Source organism: Haplochromis burtoni, unplaced genomic scaffold (assembly GCF_018398535.1).
Source record: "Haplochromis burtoni strain Fernald_Lab_line unplaced genomic scaffold, NCSU_Asbu1 Contig_479, whole genome shotgun sequence".
Taxonomy (NCBI): domain Eukaryota; kingdom Metazoa; phylum Chordata; class Actinopteri; order Cichliformes; family Cichlidae; genus Haplochromis; species Haplochromis burtoni.
The window spans coordinates 134,760-144,404 of record NW_024582840.1 but is presented as its reverse complement, the minus strand read 5'-3'; the positions used below and the strand labels follow the sequence as shown (position 1 = coordinate 144,404).

The 9,645-nt window shown below is 40.4% G+C and overlaps 1 protein-coding gene across 13 annotated transcripts in view; it reads right to left on the bottom strand.

The window, feature by feature from the left end:
* Positions 1-9,619, bottom strand: part of cacna1ab (calcium channel, voltage-dependent, P/Q type, alpha 1A subunit, b) — a 204,548-nt gene extending 194,929 nt beyond the window's left edge. For 7 of the 13 annotated variants that reach the window (XM_042213765.1, XM_042213767.1, XM_042213768.1 and 4 more), the window contains exon 1: positions 9,230-9,619. The gene's annotated coding sequence lies outside the window, so the exon portion shown is untranslated. The remainder of the gene's footprint in view (positions 1-9,229) is intronic. The other 6 variants (XM_042213769.1, XM_042213764.1, XM_042213766.1 and 3 more) reach the window with 1 other exon arrangement.
* Between the last annotated feature and the right edge of the window lie 26 nt (positions 9,620-9,645).

Sequence of the window (9,645 nt, the reverse complement as noted above, 5' to 3'; positions counted from 1 at the left end):
GTGTGTGTGTGTGTGTGTGTGTGTGTGTGTGTGTGTGTGTGTGTGTGTGTGTGTGTGTGTGTGTGTGTATGCTGCAGGGCTTGAATAACACAGGTCTAGTAATATTAGGGGCAGCAGCAGAGAACACACAAAACTGAGGACCATGCACATACCACAGAGCAAGGGCAACCTAGAACTAACAAGGACACTGAGGATTCACAAAGACATGAGGTACAAGAAGCCATTATAGAGGGAGACAGAGAGGGTGATGGACAGGTAAAGAAGGGGGAAGAGGGTGCATAGATGAGAAACAAAGTGTGTGTGTGTTGGGGGAAGGGGGGCAAAAAAGGACAGAAAATAGTGTGACAGAAGCGAAAACAGGAAACCAGAAGTCACCCAAAGGCACTGTGGTGACTGTGGTGGAGAGTGCGCTTTAATGAAAGGTACAGAGGCAGCAAAACAGAGTGGGGAGTGGGAGAGATTAGTGGACATGACAGACGAGTGGAGGAATGACTAATTGCTGAGAGGGAAAGACAGAGCCATGCAGATGAAGCAAAACTCTTTCTCACTTTCACTCGCTGTGTCCCTCTCTCCCTCCCTCAGGGATTGACAAGCAAAGAGTCGGAAGGTTTTGCATTTCTGGTCTTAGTGGGGAACTACTCCAACTCTCCATACTGTACATATCTAGTACAGAGGGCCAGTCTACACTGCCTAACAGTTACAAGCTGTTTACCCACATGAGAAAAGTAACATTGCTAAAGGACTTCTAGAAGGAGCTGGAAGCTACAACTGCAAACGCACTCAACTGATGTGATCTTTTACAGATAGCCTTGAATGTGGTAAAGATGTGGTAAAAATCAAAGAAGTGCAGGTCTTATACTCTAAAGCTACAATCCTGGCACTAACTCCGAATCAGACTGGGGACCAGTTATCTAAGATTAGGCATTTTTCTGCAAAACGGACCCCCTTTTTATTTAGGCAAAAGGCATCTTTGGTTGATTGTGGTAATTTGGGCAACCTTTTCTACCATTTGGGTGAATTTCAGTGAAAGCTTAGGCTGGATTGCAAGAAATCAGCTCCCACTCTCACCTGAGTATAATAACCAGGTTTAACAATAGCCTCGAATCTCACAATCAGCACAATGACAAGCGAGGACCTCCAGATCAAATGTCATTTGAGAGTATTATAACTACCTTCTTTCACTGTGCAGATTAATTATCACTTATGCATCAAAAAAACAAAAGATGGAGATTTGAAATATGTCTGATAAATTTGACTTCTATAACATACATGGTTTGTTGCAGTCTGAGCAAAGCCTCCACATGTGACAGTCCGCTGTCGTGTGAACACGCACAGTGACTTTTCTGAATGCCTAATAAATTAAATAATGAAGCTGTTCGGTTTCTCAGAAATGAAACGGTTCGTTTGGATGAAGGTATTCAGCTAGCTGTTATCACACAGCTAACTGAATACGTTCATCCATCCTGCTCACTGCTGATATGCTGACGTTAGAACTTTAGTTTCCAACAAAAAGCAACAGTCAAATGAGCAGCAAGACTTATCTCACTCAATTAAACATGACTCTCCCTGCAAACAACTTGTTTACGTGGTTTAATTCAAAGTCAGCTGTCATGTTTTTCAGTATTTTGTCTCCTCCTTTAGGGAGCGAAAGTATTACTGATTAGAAGCACAGTTTGCTTTGCCTTGCCACGTAAGCAGGCACAAAGCTCCTGCAGAAACTGAGTAAAACTTAAAGAGGCATAGATTTGGTGGATTTGAGAAGAATAGAGGAGAAAACAATGCCTCAGAGTCTTGGGAAAGCTGTTTACCTGAATCTCAGGACTGTCTCTGGCTCTGGAAAGGCAAAGTACAGCATTTGTATGAATACTTTTATAATGTAGGGGGGGAGGTGAGGTGCATCCAACCAATTCACACCTACAGCCAAGTGTTAGAATCCCCAATGAACCTAATGCATGGATATGTTTGGACTGGGAAGAAGCCAAAGAGAACCCACACAAGCACAGGAATCACACGTAAACTCCAAACAGAAAGGCCACAGCCTGGATTTGAACCCTTCTTGCTTTGAGCTAAAAGTGCAAACTATAGAACCACCATGCTTTTATATTATCATTGTACATAAAACAGATAATCTCTGCATGGGATGCATTCAGTCTACTGACATTAGTGAGTGTCAGTAACAGTGCATGTATATATTTATATTACATAGACCACCCTCCATAGAAACTTAAAAAAAAACAACATGACGTCAGAGCAGCTAAATAAACCCCAAGTGATTAATTATTGCAAAATTAAATTGTCCCACCACAGGAAATTAAATAACAGCAAGAAGGTAGAGTCACATTGAATTGAAAGGCCATTCAGTTTAACAAAGGCTAGGGCAGGGCAATAATTTAATATCATCATTTATCATATGCCCATAAAAATGTATGACAAAATTCTTATTTGGTTAACAACATTTGTCAGTCATAAATAGACCAGACAGCCCCATTGTTCAGTCCATCACTCATTCAGTGGGGATAAAAGTGATGCAACTTGCCATTTAGCAGCCTAACACAGCTTACAGAGCCTGACTGCTGCTGACCTGCTTCTGCTCCCCCATCAAAAAAACAAAAAACAAAACAAAAAACTGACCTCTGAGGTCACAGCTTCCTGACTGTTGCATCCATTAAGGCGCAGGTGAATGCTAACACGCCCGACTCTTCCTCCTCTCGCATCAGCTATATGAGGCTACAAATCGGAAACTGAGCATACACATTCAGTTCCTTTAACTAAGATTAATTACCCGAATGGTGACTCTGACTGTAGCCTTGCTGAGTCTGCGTTAAAGCAAAACACCACAAAACAAAAAATTAGAATCATTAAGTAATACTGACATGTTGGTTATTTGGGAAAGAAACTTAAAAAACAAAAGGAACTGTGTTCTCAACTTAATGACTATGTGTTTCAGAGGAAGAACGGACACGTTACCCAACAACAAACACACACCGTCATCTCAGAGCATTACAAATATCATTTATCTCTCCCCAGTGTTTGCATTTCAAACCCATCAAGTTGTTTTGTTTATTCTATCAAAATTTCTCTTGCTAGAAAAGTCTGACAAAGATATCTCGAAGACAGTGAAGACGTACATCAAACCAGCATTGTAGTAACATTTGTGATGTTGGTTCAACTTTTATTTTGAAATTCTTTTTAACCATGATTCAATGTCAAGAAAAGGTACTACTACTGATATATGAATTGTGGCAATTGCATCTGTATGTGAGCCTCTGCAGAGGTAACGGTCACCATGTATGCAATATGGTTATAATAGTTTACCAAGACAAAACAAAACAATTCACTGTGAAATAGCATTTTAGTCAACTGAAATAAAAAGAAAAAAAGTCATGAAAATGCAAACAAACAACTCTGGTGTGCAATAAAATTCTGTCTTCTCAGCTGCAGAAATCTCCCAGGTGGAAACACAGAGATGTAAAAGCGCCGAGCTGAATGAAGTTTGGCTGTTTCTTTTTGGTCGCTGGACTGTTAAAGAGTCAGTGTACATTCACAGAGCATGCGTCTCTTATCCAGACACCTGGATAACAGAAGGGGGTGGGGGTTTCCCTAAGTGCCAAACACACCGGGCATACAAAAATGACATTAGCAATATTCTATGGTAGTTATACAAGGAAACAAATATCTTTCATCAACTGTGTTTTATTTAGAAACCAAATCCTATGATTCCCCCATTTTTTTGGATTGAATACATCACACTGACTTGCATGCCAATCAGCCCACCAGCATGGCGCTACAGAAAACAAAAGCTTAGATGGAATCATTTGGCTAGAGAAAGCTCAATTAAGTTGTAAACTGTCCCAGTGAGTCACCACACTAGTTCTGGACATGAATAAAAACCCCTGGCAACGTGCTGAGAGCCATTATTCTGGTGGTGGAGGTTTTAGTTCAGCTTATAAATTTGAATAGTTGAATTCATATAAAGACAAACACAAAATACATTAAAGTAAATATTTTTTTAATCAAAATACAGATATGGAATATGGTTGCTTTTCACAACTGCTCCTCTGAAACCTGCCCATATTTACTTTGGGTTTAATTTCAGCTGTCATACGAACTACTACATAAGATCCAGAGCATAGTATCTTGTTTGCTTTCCTGAAACCCAGCACACCCATGACAACAGCATTTTATTTACGTCATACTATTATTAAGAGGACCTACCTGGAAGGGAGAACATGCAGACAAATTAAATCCCAAACAATCACTGGGCATTTTGCATTGAATTGTGAGCATTATGGAGATAATTGTGAACCTGTACTTACAGATAAGCTTACAGATAGCGTGACATTGACAAACAAATAACACATGCAATCAACCCTTTCTAGCTGTTAGTCAAATCTTATTCAGCCACTAACAGACCTCTAGGATCAGGTGTTTTCTTTGATAATTAAGTGTAGTGTAACAGTGAGATCTAAAGACCTCTTCAAGGCTTTCAAGAAAAAAAGGTTGTGGATGCATAAACATGCATTATTTGAAATTAATAATTTAAACCAGTGTCCACCAATTTCAGCAAAAGATGTCTCTAAGAATCCTTGAACACTTTAGCAGGTGGCTGGCGTCATAATGCATGAGTGAACAAAGTTGCCCTGCAACAGGAATACACTACCAGTCTAACGCTTGGACACACCTTCTTATATAATGGTTTTCTTTATCATGACTATTTACATTGTAGATTCTTACAGAAGCATCAAAACTACGAATGAGCACATATGTAATTATGTAGTAAACAAAAAAGTGGGAAATAAAACGTGTTTTATATTTTAGATTCTTTTAAATAGTTTTGATTACTGCTTTAAACACTCTTGGCATTCTCTCGATATGTGCTGGTTGGCACCTGAAATGGTTTTCCAACAGTCTTGCAGGAGTTCCCAGAGATGCTGAGCACTTGTTGGCCCTTTTGCCTTCACTCTGCGGCCCATCTCATCCCAAACCATCTCCACTGGGTTTAGGTCAGGTGACGGTGGAGGCCAGGCCAATCTGGTGCAGCACTCCATCACTCTCCTTGTTAGTCAAGTAGCCCTTACATAGCCTGGATGTGGCTGCAGGATGCTGTGGTAGCCATGCTGGTTCAGTGTGCCTTCAATTTTGAATAAATCCCCAACAGTGTCACCAGCAAAGCACCCCCACAGCATCACACCTCCTCTGCCATGCTTCACAGTGAGAACCATGCATGTAGAGACCATCCATTCACCTTTTCTGCATCGCACAAAGACACAGTGGGTGGACCAGAGATCTCAAATTTGGGCTCATCAGACCAAAGCACAGATTTCCACTGGTCTAATGTCCACTCCTTGTGTTTCGTGGCCCAAACAAACCTCTTCTGTTTGTTGCGTTTCCTTAGTCATGGTTTCTTAGCAGCTGTTTGACTATAAAGGCCTGATTGACACAGTCTACTCTGAACAGTTGATGTAGAGATGAGTCTGCTACTGGAACTCTGTGTGGCATTTATCTGACCTCTAACCTCATTAAGAAGGCAAGAAATTCCACAAGTGAACAAGCGCACTTGTGACGTGAAAACAATTTCAGGTGACGACATCATGAAGCTCAGTGAGAGAAGGCCAAGGGTTTGCAGCGCTGTCAACAAAGCAGAGGGTGGCTACTTTCAGGAATCTAAACTATAAGAGATATTTAGAGTTATTTATCAATATTTTGTTTGCTGCATAATTCCAAATATCTTTCTTCATATATTTGATGTCTTCAGAATGTATCTACAATGTAGAAAATTATAAAAATAAAGAAAAAACATGAATGAGAAGGTGTGTCCAAACTTTTGACTGGTGTGTATGTCAGAAAAAGTCTGCTGTCCACCCCAAAAAACCTACTGTTTGACAATTAACATACAAGCGAAGATCAAGCCTTTTGGAACAATGTTCTCCGGACAAACAAGGACAGTGGACATGTTTGAGCACAAAAAGAAAAAAAAATGCATCCATCCATTTCTCATCCATTGAGAACATTTACTTGAAAGAGGGGTTGAAACCATTGTCAAACTAATATTAGGGTTGTTTCTACTCAAGTTGTTTCTCCTAAATACTTGTCCAATATTTCCCGCTAAAGCAAATATGAGGTCAATATGTGTGCACTTACACCATATAAATAAAAGTACTGGGCTACCTACATCACATCTACAGTAGCTGCTCAGACATAGAAACTGAAGCTCCAGTTCAACAACACTGTAACTTCACATGGTCTGCAACCTCATGGCAGAGTTGCAGTGGTCCTTAAACACATCCACTTTGCAATAATACCACTTTCTAAGAAATTTAATGAGCTGACTTGTCTCAACAGTGGCATCCTGCAGACTGCAAAGGTTTTACACACCTTTGGCAATGGGATGAAAACAACTGAATTCAAAGATTAAGCATTGCCCCAATTCTTGTATCCATATAATGTACTTTTACCACTGTAGACGACTACAGCCATGGAGTCTTTTGTTCATCATCCATACGAACTGTTTTGAAGCGGATGAGATGTTTATTGGTTGAAATACGTATGACCTTTCTACACCAGTTTATATTTTGTACATTCTTGTTTATCTTCGTTTACTGCATAAACTGCATATTCATTATGTGGTGTGTTACCAATGTTGCCTTTTCTGCCTGGCCAGCTTCTGTGTATTGTTACTTTAATTTGACAGCAACAGACTCTAACATCACCCCAGTTTCGTCTAATGGTAATAAAGCAATAAAGCTCCATTCAGTTAAATAAAGCTGACAGACAGACAGATGGAAAACACTGAGATGGACTGATAGCTAAAGAGACAGAGGGTCAAGCAGACATGACCCAGAAGCAACAGGCAGGTGTGCAGGTGTGGCATTAGATCTGGTAAACAAGAATGCAAAAATCACACATTCACACATCTGTCAGAATCCATTTCATTACTACAAAAACAACTTCCATATCTGTGAGCGCTGAGAAGCCCTGCTCTGTGTGAATGTTCAATAACACTTAAATCTGATTATGTTACTCTGATGTAAAGTTTGAGCCAACACATGCCAAAATAGTAAGGAAAAGCAGAGAAGAGGGACTATGTTTGGCTACAGTAGTACTTTGGAGTGATCCGAAAGTAGAGATTTTACGTAACTCACTCAAGCGGAAGCAGATTTGACTCAGTATGTTCAATAATAGCCTGGAAAGAAAAAGTCAATGTCTATCATGAGCTCGACTCCTTTAGATAGAGGACTGAGGAATCTGTAGGTTGTAATTTTTTTCTTCAGCATCAGTAAGTGAGCTGTTTGTTCTCCGTATATTGCTGCGAAAGGCTTCCAGCACCTTCTGGTGCTTTGTTTGTGTGAAATCTTGAAATAATAATAATAATGGATTGCATTTATATAGCGCTTTTTGGGGCCCTCAAAGCGCTGTACAATTCCACACACTGGTGGAGGCAGCTACAGTTGTAGCCACTGCTGCCCTGGGGCAGACTGACAGAAGCGAGGCTGCCATATTGCGCCATCGGCCCCTCTGGCCATCACCAGTAGGCGGTAGGTGAAGTGTCTTGCCCAAGGACACAACGACCGAGACTGTCCGAGCCGGGGCTCGAACCGGCAACAAGACGAACTGCCAACTCTTTGAGCCATGATCCGCCCCAAATGAAGTTAGGGTTTAATAACAGCATCACAATAAACTGATAAAATTGTTTTTTCTGCAAAATCACTCCAGATTTTGAGATTATTAAATACATTTTAAGTGTTTATTGGGTTCACAGCAACCTAAAAACACCTAAAAAAAAGAAGTTCTTTGTACCTTGTGCTAATAACTTACTATGTTATTACTTAATAGTGTGGGATTATTATAAAGTGCTACCAAAAAATCCAACAGAGAAATTGCCTGCTTTCCTAAAATTAACATCACATTAATTTTTAGAGGAGTTTTTAGCTTCCTGTTTAAAGGGAGTTTTTCCTTCCCACTGTCGCCAAAGTGCTTGCTCACAGGGGGTCATATGATTGTTGGGTTTTTCTCTGTATGTATTATTGTGGGGTCTACCTTACAATATAAAGCACCTTGAGGCGAATGTTGTTGTGATTTGGCGCTGTATAAATAAAACTGAATTAAATTGAATTGACTTGAATTAGTGTTTACTCTTTCATGAGCAGCTTACCCATAAAACAGGCTTTATTAAGTACGATCCATGGAACTCAGAAGCAATGAAAAATGCAAGGGTGTCAGCCACAGCGGACTGTAAATAAACTGCTTTCCCTCCTCTGTGTGTCTTTTATCAACAGTGAGTGAGCAAAAGGCAAACAGTTATTATTGCAGTGAGATGAAGATGCTCCCGGGCCGGTGCAGCTCTCCTCGCTGCCCTCCTTTGAGCCTTGTCTGCCAATCACTTGTCATATCTAATGTGGGACTCTGACAGACATCTGCAGGTTGGATTTTAGCCAAAAGAGGTGGAGTGATTGTGTGGAGAGAAAAAAAAACATGGAATCTTTCACACCTATATATTTTTATGATTTGAAAATTATCTTAGTACATTTTGATATTATTACCCTTATGCTTAAAAATTTGCTCAGTAGTCTTTAAAAGCTGGTCCTGATTTCTTTTAACTCACACTGCAGTGTCTCACACAGAATCTAAACAAAGGGAAGCATTGTTCTGTGTGAAGGATATATTCAATCTTAGTTTTTTAATACTATATGAAGCTTTATTTGGAAAATATTACTGACATAATTTGAATCTAATTTTAGAATGCCCTCATTTCACCAAATTACTTATGTGTAAGGAGATATGCTTGACATATAGAAGTCAATAAATCAAAAAATACACGCAGAAACCTTCTAAAGGCTGAACTGTCACTTAATAATTTACATGAAATTTTAACACTGTAGGCTATTAATCACTCAGCCCACATTTTCAGCAATTACTATTCATTGTTCAGTTAAATGAAACATTCTCCAATTAAAACATGGAACAGAAACAAACTCGTCCAAACAGGGCAGATTTTTTACTATTCTAATTAATTTATGCTAATTAATATTCTAGATTTCGGTATAATTGAAATATGTCAACTTTCATTTAAGATGTTTTTTTGTTCTGGCAAGTGATGCGTGAAGTTAATCACACGCATCATTTACTCGATGTTTAAAGTGACCTGATGTTCCCGGAATCAAAATGTTTTGTTAATGTCCACCCTGAGTTAATGCAGCTGTTCAGCGCGGGTGTAAAGCGGCTGACCTACCTGTCAGGTGCTCTGCTCTCCAGGGAATACTAAACCTGCGGACTTCTGGGACTCCAGACCCTCCCACCGGGTGTCCGGTGGTCCCGACCTGTTCACCTCTCTGGCGGAGGCGGCTGGAAACCAGTCGGCGGTGCTGGGAGCGGTGGACCGGGGGAGAAGAAGCAGTAACGTATCCACCAACGGAGGGGAGGAAAACTCCATGTTCACATCCAGAACATCCCGACTAAAGTGACGTCCGCCGGGCAGTGAAAGTCAGTGCAACGCGCACTAAAGAGCCCAGATGCGATAATGTTGTTTGAGGACGAACAGTCACCAGGGAAACTGGAGAGCTATGGAGGATATGTTTTTCCAGTCAGTTGTGGTCTGCTCTTCTTAAAAGGACGTTTCGGTCAGTGGGCTGATGCTCCTCATCCACT